Genomic DNA, 13,251 nt, shown 5'->3' with positions numbered 1-13,251 from the left:
CTCATCTGAAGCTTTCTTAAGTTCATGTTTAAATGAAGATTTGGGGGTCACACATTGGAGCAGAAAGCTGAAAAGGTGTCACCTGTTTTGCATGAGATTTAAGAAGAAATCATTGATATGACAATTAGGAACTCGTCGATTATTTTAAGAAAACAATTTCATTAGAGTAGTCATTTTCAGACTTTGGTGTGCATAGAATGACCTTGGAAGCTAGTGAAAAATGTAGATTTAGCTACTATTTATGTGCTTTTATAATACTCAGATGATGATGATGATGATAATTTATATATTTATATTTATGTATCCGATTTATATATAATGTGATTTATTTGATATATATGATTTATATATATGATTTATTATATGACAGGCATTGTTTTAAGTTGTTTATAATTATGATCTTATAAGAATCCTGTTTTACAAGTGATAAAACTGAATCACAGAGAAGTTGTTAAATAACTTGTCCACATTTACATTACCAGGAAATGGTGACTGTGCAGCCCATGATCTTGACCACTGCGTTATTCCCAGTTGAGAACTGAGAATCAGGAAGGTAGAGCAGGGCCCACCAAATGTAGGTTAAGGGGACTATTAACTCACCTCCACATCTAACAAGGCATTGTATTTATTTCTGTGGGTGTTGTAAAAGACATTGCTTTGTTTGATGTTACAATTCCTGTAACACCGTTTTGACCTTGCTTAATTTTTAACATTCTTTAAAGCTTAAAAAATGTTAAGTGACCAGGCTTTTCTTAACTTCCAAGAGGCCCTTGATTAAAGAGGAAGTTGGATTGTAGTGGAATGAGTAGCTAAGAGGAGGCGAGGAAATCAAAGTAGCTAGTGTGTGAATTTAAAAGAGTAGTGGTTAGTCCAGAATCCTTCGTGTAAGGGGCTTAAGGGTGGCAGTCCCAGATGGAAGAGCTATAGTTTTAAAACAAGCACACTGATTTCACTTACAGTTTTGTTTATATGTATTGCCTTGAAAGGCATTGGGCAGAAGTCAATAATCAGGATTGGGTGTGCAGTCAGGGGGAGATTGCTTAAGCCCCATAAAAACTACCCTTTGGTGCCCCCAACTATGGAAAGAAGAACGGAAGTGCTGTGGCAGCTGGTGAAATTATATGGAGGGAGCAATATTTTTACATTAGGAACTATTTATGCATGTTTTTAGATGACAAAGAAAAAGAAGATAGATTCTTATCTTATTAGAGAGATGGATTTTATATCATGGGAGAGCCATTTCAGAGGAGATGGGAGAGGATAGTAAGATTAGACAAGCAAAACAGTAAGGACATTTTCTACTCTAATACAGAAAGGGAAAAGGAAGGTTTGTGTCAAAAAAAAATTGAGAAATTTTGAAGCATGAGAAGGAACGTTAAAGACTTTCAAAATGAATGTTCTCTAGCTCATTTAATAAGTAGGTAGCAAGGTCATTTGCTCCCAGGAAGCACTAGGGATTTGAGGAGAATGGTTGTATATCACTTGATAATTATGTCTTTGTAGCGAGAGAGAGAAAAAAAGTAGAAGCTCTTAGAAGATGTTTCAGTATTTGGATTTAAAATATTTCATCTTCACTGTTGTTTCTGAAATGTTGGGGAGGGGGGTTAGAAGACTGATTCCAGGAGGGGGCAGCAGTGCTATAAGCATTTAATTTGGGTATTTCCTTTCTCTGTTCAGTTAGCTTTTAAAAATTAATAATGTGTTTTCTTTTTCCTGTTACCTTAACTAATGATAAAATAGGGTCTATAAAGCCATTTAATAATCTTACAATTTATTAATTTATTAGTCTCACATTACTAAACATAGCAATTGTGGAAAATACAAAGGTATTGAAAATTATTCTTATATATCATAGTTCTATTTGAAAAAAATTAGTACGATTCAGACCTAATATTGTTCCATCTCTGCGTGTGACCTGTATAATAAGAAATTCAAGAAAGACTTACCATCCTAAAAAGCTTTTAAAATATAAACTATGGGAATATAGGACTAATTGGGTTTGTTGAAAGAATTTTTAACATATAAACATTAATTTTTATTGAGCACAGACTGAATTGAAAAAGGCTAAACTTACATGTTAAAATAATTTGGCACTCTAACTGCAGATTCAAAATTTCTGAAAATGTAAATAAATTAAAATGTAGGCAGTGTTTTGCCATCTGTAATGAATTAGCATTCCATTTTTACCAGCTGCTGCTGGGGTTTTTGAAGCTGACTCAGGATCTGAACACACTGGTGTGTTGCTGCTTATAAATATAAGAACCTGTAGTTTAAACTGACAGGGCTAAACTGATGATCAGAGAAGTCACTGAAGTTTTAAGAAGCAGAGATTCTTCCACTTGAGGCTGGAAGTAAGGATAAACTGTGTATACAGGTGTTGCCAATATAAGTGAGGAGGATGGGCTGCTACTACTTGCTGCTAAGGTGTCCGAACATTTAGGATGCCACTCCCGTTGAGTGTGGACTCATCCTTAGAGAAAAAAACCCAGCCGTTGTCTCTTATCTAGTGGACATATTTTAAGCAAAATAGAAATATTGTACATTGCTGGGAAATTGTATGCCATAAATTAAATTCATTAATTTTTTTCTTCTCATATTTCATTTCCAAAGCTTTTTATTTTGAGCATAGAGGAGATAGTGTTTCTTGGAAAGAATTTGAACTGTACGGTCAGATATACCTAGATGTGAATTCAGACTCTGTCACTACTTTGGTGTGTAATCTTGTCAAACAAATTGCTCAAACTTTCTGAGCCTTAGTTTCCTCATCTGTAAAAGAAGGATAATATCTAACTGATAGACTTGTTAGGACAATTCATACTTCTTGGAAAAGCCACCTAAGTAAGATACTGTTTCGAATAGGCCTGAACATATGTAACTAAAGGGAAAAAACCTGCCTGATTTTGGTTACTATCCTTCCTAAGGGAATAAGGGCTATCCAGGTTATCAGTGTTGCCCACACCATGTTAAGATCTGTCATACTGTGAATACCAAGAAACAGATATGAAGATTTAGCATTTGCTATGTAATAATGTGTCCAAATGGTAGTGTATTCATTTCACAGATTGTGGTTAGTATAGTTTTATTATTTTTTTCTGTAGGTGTAGACTTATTAAAAGGACAGATTTTTAGTAAAAGTTTTTTACTTCAGAATTGAAACATTTTGGTGTCTTAAATTCTTATCATAGAAACTATATATTCTGATTTTATCAAAGTAGTAACAGAAATCTAGGATTCAGTATATAACATTTTGTTTTCTTGTATTGAAAGGGACAGTCAGTTTTGAGTATTTTGCTTTAGCATCTTTAAATAATTAAAACAATTAATTGAAAGATTGACCACTTCCCCAATACACATGTGTGTTTGTGTGTGTATTCCTCTTATCTCTTTACTGTCAATATTCTTACAAATTAGACTTTTAAATATTATGTTTACATGCTAGCCAGAGCCAGCTAAAAAGTCAATACACTTATTCAGTCAACACATTTATTTAATATATAGTATGTTCTAGGTGTTGGAAGACATAGTGGTGACAGTTACAATTTTGGCCTTATAGAACTGACATTCTAATGGAGGTGGAGGGAGAATAGTGTGGACTGCTATGAATACAGAAGAATAAGCAAGCATTTGCACTGTGGTCTGATCAGTGTGTGATAGAGAAGACTTGTGTGGGTAGGGAAGCTTTCTTGCATGCAGTGGTGCAAATACAGGACATGTCACCAAAAAAATACATTTTAACAGCAAATATAACTCAGTAATATGCAAATGCCTCAATTGTTAAATGAGTATAGGGATTCTGACCCTGACAGATTTGTGCATGTCATGTACTACTAACCTTTGCAATCTAAGACCTGTCTAGATTTAAGGAATTTTTAGTCAAATATCATGAAAGTATCTGGAAGTTTTCAGATTTTTTTTTTTTGTCTAAAATTCCTGTCCTATTTTCACCATCACAGAATCTTCAGGTATTGTCACAGGCTGACTAGGACCAAGATGTACCTATCTGGCCATTATACAGGCCAGTCTGAGATCATTGCCCCAGGACTAAGACTCGTGTCATTGATTTACTAGTGACTCACCATGGGTTACTCTGGCTGGCTCAGACTCTGCTTCCTCAGCTGTGCTTCAGTATGAACTCAAGAGAACCTGTTTTTGACACTATATTGATTCTGTGTGCATTTCTTACTGTTACTCATCCACCCATGACTCATAGCTGGTTCTCATTTTAAACATGCGCATTGGGGTCACTCTTAATTGAGCCTTCCTTCTCTTAGAAGCAGAATCTCTTATTTATCCTGTTTTGACAGTCCTTGAATGTTTGAAGTATCTGTTTGATTGTGTATGTCTGTAATTCTAGCTCCTTAGCTTAGAAATTTAGGCTTTTTGTGGTCTCTATTTCAAGCCTTAGTCCTAAGCAACCCACTTCTTGCTTCTCCTGTCAAAATCAGCTACTTATATTTTTCCATATGTGTTTCAAGCTTTCCTACCAAGATAATGGATCTTTCCTACCAAGACGACAGTTTCCTGCCTTCCTTCAGGCCATGCTCAAAATTGCCATGTTGGTTTTGTAACTTGTGATTTCTCCTACCAGAAGTAATTTCACCCTACTTGATGCTATCATGTGTTTAATGATATTCTACTTTCCTACTTTGCATTGTAGTTATTTATATTATGTTTTGTCACTTCTACTGGACTATAAGATGTTTTTGTCGCTATCCCATATAATATCTTAAACATATAGGGTCTAAGTAAAATTTTACTAGTAGAATAGAGTGGAGACCCAGACTATAGATAGTAACTGAGAACAGTAAGATCAAATGCCCTTTTTTTTTCTTTTCTGTGCCTGGGATATTAATTTAACTTTATTTTTTAAAAAGATTTTTATTAAAATATAGCTAACATACAGTATTGTATTAGTTTCAGGTATACACCATAGTTATTCAACATTTATATACCTAAAGAAGTGATCATCATAATCTAGCAACCATCTGACATCATATAATACCATCATAATATTGTTGACTATATTCTCTATGCTGTACACCGCATCCCCATGACTTATTTATACCTGGAAGTTTGAATCTCTTATTCTTCTTCACCTTTCCTCCCTTTTTTTATTTTTAAAATTACAGTTGACAGTATTATTTTATATTTGTTTTAGGTATACAGCATAGTGGTTAGACATATAATTTACAAAGTAATCCCCTGACTACTAGTCTGGTACCCACCTGGCACTATATATAGTTATTACCATATTATTGACTATATATCCCCATGACTATTTCATAACGATCTGTACTTATTAATCCATTCACTTTTTTCACCCTGCCCCTTACCCCCTACCCCCCTCCTTTCTGGCAACCATCAACTTGTTCTCTGCATCTATGAGTCTGTTTCTGTTTTGTTTGTTGATTTTGTTCTTTAGATTCCACATATAAGTGAGATCATTTGGTATTTGTCTTTCTCTGACTTTTTTTACTTAGCATAAGACCTTCCAGGTCCATCCCTGTTGTGGCAGATGGTTAGATTTCATTCTTTTTTATGGCCGAGTAATATTCTCGGCCATAAAAAAGAATGAAATCTAACCATTCTGTTGTATATATGTACCACCTCTTTTTTATCCAGTCATCTATTGATGAGCACTTAGGCATTTTCATATCCTAGCTATTGCAGATAATACTGCAATGAACATAGGGGTACATCTATCTTTTTTGAATTAGTGTTTTGGTTTTCTTCAGAAAAATACCCAGAAGTGGAATTGCTGGTCATAGTTTTATTTTTATTTTTTTGAGAAACTTCCATACTGTTTTCCATAGTGGGTGCACCGATTTGCAATCCCACTGATAGTACACGTCCTTTTCTCCACGTCCTCACTAACACTTGTTTGTTGATTTATTGATGATGGCCATTCTGACAGGTGTGAGCTGATAGCTCACTGTGGTTTTAATTTGCATTTATCTGATGATTAGTGAGAAATCACTAATGTCTATTGTCCATCTGTTTGTCCTCTTTGGAGAAATGTCTATTCAGTTCCTCTGCCCATTTTTTAAATTGGATTATTAGTTTTTTTTGGTGTTAAGTTGCATGACTTCTGTATAAATTTTGGATATTAACCCCTTATCAGATATATCATTGGAGAGAATACATTCTCCCATTCAGTAGGTTGTCTTTCCATTTTGTTGATGGTTTCTTTTGCTGTGGAAAAACTTTTTAGTTTGTTTATTTTTTCTTTTGTTTCCCTTTCCTGAGGCAACATATCAGAAAAAAATATTACTAAGAGCAGTGTCAGAGAATTTACTGCCTGTGTTTTCTTCCAGGAGTTTCATGGTTTTGGGTCTTAAATTTATGTCTTTAATCCACTTTTAGTTTATTTTGATATATGGTGTAAGAAGGTGGTCAAGTTGCATTTTTTTACATGTATCTGTTCAGTTTTCCCCACACTGTTTATTGACTAGAGCGTCTTTACCCCTTGTGTATTTGAACATCCTTCTTATCTGTTCTTACTGATTAAGCTTTTCCCTTTTCTCCTGCCAATTTTGATCTAAAGTTGCTCTTTCTGTGTTAACCTACCACAGAACCTACCTACTCTATTTCTACACACAACAGCTTTATGCTGTTGTCCTGAGTTTCTTCAAGTGTTAAATAAATCAATAAATCTTTAAAGCCAACCATGACAGCTGTATAAGTTTTTAAATAAATCTCTTCCCTTAGTAATTGTTCCAGTTACTTAGAGGATAGAGAATTACCTATGCAGTGGTAAGACTTATTTTCAGGTGGGCTCTCTTCCCTTTTCTGTTGACCCAGAAAGCCTCTAGTACCGTTGAGAAAGCCAGGCTCCCCAGAAGGGGCAAATAAAATTTTGGTGGTGGGAGGAAGGCACAGTGAGAATCTCCAGGTAGTTTTAATGTGTTGGTACTCCCTGGTTAGGGGGAGCAGAATACATCTCTTGGATTTTAAACTGCCCCTATATGCTTAAAACAAAACAAAACAAAAACTCTCAACAAACAACATTTCCTGTCATTATTCAAGGCACTTTAACAGTTTTTATGCCATTTAACTTTCAAAACTATTTTTTGTAATTATTATTTCTGCTTTTATAGCTGAAGAACCTGAGATTAAGAGGTTCGCGCAGAAGCAAAAATTATGTTCTGGGTTTAGGCTTACTGTCTTCTCTGCCTGGTATTTTGAAATGTGAGCTTCATTCTTCTTTAACACTTGTTATCAGCAAATTCTTTACTATCCTTGCTTGATTTCATAGACTTCTTGCTCCTGACCTCCTCTGTCTTTTCTTACCTCTCTGGCTCTAAAAATCATCCCTGATTTCCCTGGACTTCTGGTTCCTGTGCTGTGCAAGTGACCCCTGCTATTTGCTGCTCACATCCTGAACTAATATTTTTTGAGAGAACCCAACCTACCAAAACGAAGAGGTTGACCAAATTTTTTTTTTTTTTTAAACAGAGCCTTTTCCTCATAGTCAATTAAAAGATTTACCCTGACTATACATTTTTGAATTACAGTATGAAATTTTGATACTTATTATCTTCTATTTCCAACCTTTTCTCATTTTCTGTTTCCTTGCATTTTAAATCTGTGTGCCTCTTGTCTTTCTCACTTTCAGATCTCTTTGGGTGTTCTGAGCAGGATTTTCTGCCATGTTCTTGCCATTGCTTTCCTGTCAGAAAACTGTTTTGTTTACCAAGACAGTAGTTTTCATTTTCTCAGAGGTTATGACTTTAATAGTTATTATTTTTTTATAGTTTCATAAGTAAATTCTATGTCTTTCACATCACACACAGAGAAGCACTCAGGGGCATATTTTTTTGTACTGAAATTTCTGTAAATAATTCCCCTGTGTATCAAAATGGTGGAGTTTGCCAAAGGTTCCAGAATACTTAGAGTGGAAATATGAATGAATTGTAAGTAGTTCTACATATTTTATGTTACATATTTTTTTACCCCATCAAATAAACTAAATTCTTTCAGTTTTTTATAGTATTTTAATATAAAACCAAGATGCCAAAATATATCATAATATTGGTCTTTTCATTATTTATATATTTATCCGTGACCTATGTCTTATATGGTGTACATAAAGCTGCTGAATTCATATATAATGTGAGTCTGAAAACATATTTGAAAAGTTGTTATCTAAAAGTTAAATAATTGAGTTATATGTTATAGAGTGGTGGGGGGGAGGGAGAGGATTGCTAAATAAGTTCCCCAAAAGCTTAAAAAAAGATTATAAAACTTCTTATTATAATATCATGCACACCTGAGCAACTCAGGTGGGAGGGCATTCACAGGTGACTTGGCTGGTGAGTTGGAGGGCTTCCTTGACAAGGGATTGCCAGCTCTCTAAGGATTGGGGAAGTTATCCAGGCATTTGCCTTAACTATTCTTTATCCACCTGGAACTTATATTTAATATGGTATCCTTCCAGATAGCTAAGCCTTTGTCCCATCATTATTCATTAAATGGATTAGTGATTCCCCAAGTCAGTAACATCAGCATCTTGGTTCTCAAACTTTCAGGAATATCACAATCACCTGGAGGGCTTGTTAAAGCCATAAATTGCTCAGCCTCATTCCCAGAGTTTATGATTCAGTGGGTCTGATGTAGAACTTGAGTATTTGCATTTCTTTCAACTTCTGAGATGCTGCCAGTTTGGGACTACCCTTCAAGAAGTATTGAAAAAAGACTTTCCTTTTTCCGTTGTGTATAATTCCTTCTTTACTATATTTTTGTATATATATATAAGCGTGCGTTCTGTATATATGATATCTAAATCTATAAACTTTCATTTTCTATTCTATATCTGGTACATTTCTTATTAATAATTTATTTTTAGCTTCTTGTGAATGGACTCTTATATTTTCTAATTTTATCACATGTAGATAGGCAGCTATTGATTTTGCTATATTTATCCAGACATTTTATTGAGTTCTCTTATTCATTATTAATCCTGTAGCTGTTTAGTTGGTTCTTTTGGGCTTTCTAGGTAAACAACCATATTATTTCCATGTATCTCTTTGAACTCCATTTATTCCAAAAATGGCTCTCTGTGAAATGTTTTTTGCTATTGCTAGAACGTTGTTATTATTTTCTTTTTTTTTGTTATGGTTTTATTTCTTAACTCTGTCCTCCTTAGTTCACTTTTATGCAATCTCAGAAATTCTCTTTCTGCTTCCAAAGTAGTTAATCATGTTTTATTTATATACTTTAATATTTATTCTTTTTGGAAATTGTAACTGCCACTATAGTCAAAGTACCAAACAGTTGTACCACCCACAAAAATGTCCATGTCCTTTGGTAGTCAGACCCTCTTCTTACTGTAGCCCTTTGTACCACAAATTTGTTTTTTGTCCTTTTAGTTTTGCCTTTTTCATAATGTCATATAAATGGAATCATATGTAGCTTTGTGACTCTGGCTTCTTTCACTTATGATATATTTGAGATTTGTCCATAATATTCATGTACATTCTTTTTTATTGCTGAGTAGTATTCCATTGTGTGAATGTACCACTGTTTGTTTATATGTTCACCAAGTTGAAGGACCTCTGGGTCGTTTCCAAATTTTGACAGTTGTAAATAAAGCCATTATAAACATTCACATACAGAGTTTTGTGAGAACACACCTAAGGCAGTTTCTGATTTTCCTCACCAGTTTTCATTTTCATGTGGTCTTTACTTATTGTGATACATTTTCTTCTCATGATGGCTTCCTCTGATATCTAGAGTCAGTGTCCTTTTGTGTGTCGTTAAGAAGAAATTTCAAAACTGAAAAATAATATGTATTTACCTTTTATATTGATGGGAATTTGTCTCTGGCACTTTGATTTCTATTTCCTTTTGCTGCTGAAAATTTTTTATGCTCTGTTTTCTTTGCTCGTTTGTAAGAGAGAAGGCTCCAGTTATTTGTGAGGTTTAGACAAGATTCCATACTTTAAGTATTACCAAGAGTTCTAACAGGGATTGGTATAGGGCCCCGCCTGTAATTCTTCTGAAAGGACCTTTCCAAGTCCTTATCGAAGGAAATGAAACTCAACTCTCAGCTGGTGGCTGGATGGGACATAGAGCAGTGAGGAACTGGATTGAGTAGAGGAATGAGCCTCCTCTCGCCTTCTTTGCGTGCATTGTTTTCCCAGTTTCTGCATTTCAGTCAAGATGAATATAAGTCCAGGCAGCTGCCCCTTTCCCACACGTGGCAGGCAGATTTAAAATATGGCCCCCAAGGTTCTCAGTCTCTGCTGTACATGCCTTATATAATTCCCTCCCTTTGAATGTGGGCAGAGTCTGTAACTATGATTGGATATTCCTCCAGTAATTTTGTAGCCACTAGCCACATGAGGCTATTGAATATTGAAATATGGCTATTGCAGCTGAACAACTGAATGTTTCACTTATTTAATTTTAGTTAATTTAAAAGTAAATAGCCACATGTAGCTAGTGGCAGCTGGAGTTAATCATGTGCTAACTGAAATATTTAGAGTCAAGTGTACTGATGTCTTTATCTTACTTAAATGCATAAAAATAGAGGTAGTTGTGTGGTAAAGCAAGTGTAGTAAAATGTTTATTGTAAAATCTAGGTAGTGGTCATATGGGGTTCATTGTAAAGTTATTTCAACTTTTCTGTATATTTGAAAAGTTGTATAATATGAGAGAATATCTTTCAAAGGACTTTATTGAAAAATTAATTATACTCAATAATGAAAAGTCCAAGACCAGATGGCTTCACTGGTGAATTCTACCAAACATTTAAAAAAAAATTAACATCAACCCTTCTCAGATTCTGAAAAAAATAGAAGAGGATAGTTTCCTAACTCATTCTCTGAGGCCATTATTATTACCCTGATACCAAAGCTCGAAAAAAATATTAGCAGTACAGACCAGTATCACTTAGGAATATAGATGCACAAATCCTCAGCAAAAATACTAGCAGATTAAACCTCACAGCATATTAAAAGACTTATACACCACCACCAAGTGAGATTTATTCCAGGCATGCGGTGGTGGTGAAACATAGAAATCTCTTCACCAATTGGTACTGGTATAACTGGATTTCCTCATGCAAAGGAATAAAGTTAGACTTCACGCCATATATAAAAAGAGCTAAAACAATAAGACTCTTAGAAGAAAACATAACAATAAGTCTTCATTACCTTGTATTTAGCATTGGATTCTTAGATATGTCACCAAAAGCACAAGGAGCAAAAGAAAAAACATAGATAAATTAGACTTCATCAGAATATAAAACTTTCATACATTAAAGGACAATATCAAGAAACTGAAATGACAAGTTACAGAATGGGAGAAAATATCTCCAAACCATAAATTTGATGAAATTAATAACCAGAATATACAGGAAACTCCTACAATTCAAAAACAAAGCCTGATGAGAGAATAGGCAAAGGATGTGAACAGGCATTTTTTTTTTTTTTAAATTAAAGCCCATGAAAAGATGCTCAAAACATCATTAGTCATTACCCGAATGCAAATTAAAAGCACAGTGAGATACCGTTTCATACCAGCTCTGATGTCTATAATTTTAAAAATGGAGAATAGCAAGTGTTGGTGAGGACATGGAGAAATTGTAACATTTGTACATTGTTGGGTGGGAATGTAAAGTGGTGCAAGTACTGTGGCTACTACTCAAAAACTTAAAAGACCTAGCATCTTTACTCCTATGTATATATCCCAAAGAACTGAAAACAGGTACTCAAATAGATACTTGTATACCAGTGGTACCAGTGTTCATTGCAGCATTATTCACAATAGCCAAAAAGTTTAAACAACCTAAATGTCCATCAACAGATGAATGGATAAACAACGGGTGGTATATACATACAATTCAGTATTTTTTAGCCATTCAAATGAATGAAGTTCTGGTACATGCTATTGCATGATGAACCTTGAAAACATTATGCTAAGTGAAATAAGCTTAAACCCCAAAGGACAAATATTATATGATTACATTTATATGAAATATCTAGAATAAACAAATTCATTGAGACTGAGGGGCAGGAAGGGACTGAGCGGGTGAGGAGGGACTGAGGGGCGGGAAGGGACTGAGGGGAAGGAAGAACAGGGAGTTACTGCTTAATGGATACAGAGTTTCTGTCTGGAAAGTTTTGGAAATAGTGATAATAGTCACAAGGTTGTGAATGTAATAAATGTCACTGAAGTGTAAAATAAAAATTAAAATTAAAAATTGTTAAAATGAATAATCAAGCAATAGACTTGGAGAAACTTAATACATTTATTTGGCAAAACCTTGATGTCCAGCATATAAGAATTCTTAAACCTCAATAACATAAAGACAAACAACTGAATTTAAAAATGGGCAACATATTTGAACAGATATTTCACAAAAGAAGACATGCAAATGACCAATAAGTCCACTAAAGTGTTCAGTATCATGAGTCATCAAGGAAATGCAAATTCAAATTGCAAGAAGATATTTCTAAACATTTAGTACAGTTACCAAAATTTAAAAGATTGACAACAGTAAATGTTGGCAAGGATGTGTAGGAACAGGAATTTTCATACGTTGTTGTTGGGAATTGGGGTTTCCAACTACTTAGGAAAATGTCTGACAATTTCTTAGAAAAGTAAATATATACGTGTCCTCTGATCCAGCAATTCCACTCATTTACTGAGGAGAAATTAAAGAAGTGGTCCCAAAACACTTGTAAAGGAATGTTTATAGCTATTTTATTCATGATAGCCAAAGAAATTAGGCAGCCCGTTTGTCCATCAGTTGAAGAATGGAAAACAAAATGTAGTTTATTCATACAATGGAGTATTATTTAGCAATTAAAAGGAATTAGCTTCTGATATAAGCAATAACAAAAATTTTTCTCAAAAACATGCTAAATGAAAGCATTACACAAGAGACACACAGAGTATGATTCTATTTATGTGAATCTCTAGAACTGGCAGAACTAATCTGTTGTAGAAACACATTCAGTGTATTTCTACCTCTGGGATATGGCAGGGGTTGGGGCTCGGGGAATAGTTGAGATTGATAGGCACATGAGGTCACTTTTCAGAGCACTGTTAATGTTCTGTGTCTTCAGATAAGTTTGGGTTATAGTTGTCCAGAATCACTTCAGATCTGTGCATTTTATTTTATGTATAATTTACATCAGATAAAAACTAGTTAATGATATGAAAGAAAAAAGTAATTCTAGGTTTAGAAGATATAACATTGGCATAAAACAACTGCATATTTTATGGGGCTCTTACTACTGGCCC

General features: G+C 34.4%; 1 protein-coding gene across 9 annotated transcripts in view; it reads left to right on the top strand.

Annotated features, from left to right (window-relative positions):
- CDKAL1 (CDK5 regulatory subunit associated protein 1 like 1) overlaps nucleotides 1-13,251 on the top strand; it is a 459,847-nt gene that overhangs the window by 272,008 nt on the left and 174,588 nt on the right. The window lies entirely within an intron of this gene.

The sequence above is a fragment of the Pteropus vampyrus genome, unplaced genomic scaffold (genome assembly GCF_000151845.1).
Source record: "Pteropus vampyrus isolate Shadow unplaced genomic scaffold, Pvam_2.0 Scaffold80, whole genome shotgun sequence".
In the NCBI taxonomy this organism is placed as follows: Eukaryota; Metazoa; Chordata; class Mammalia; order Chiroptera; family Pteropodidae; genus Pteropus; species Pteropus vampyrus.
This window is presented reverse-complemented; position numbering and strand designations above follow the sequence as displayed.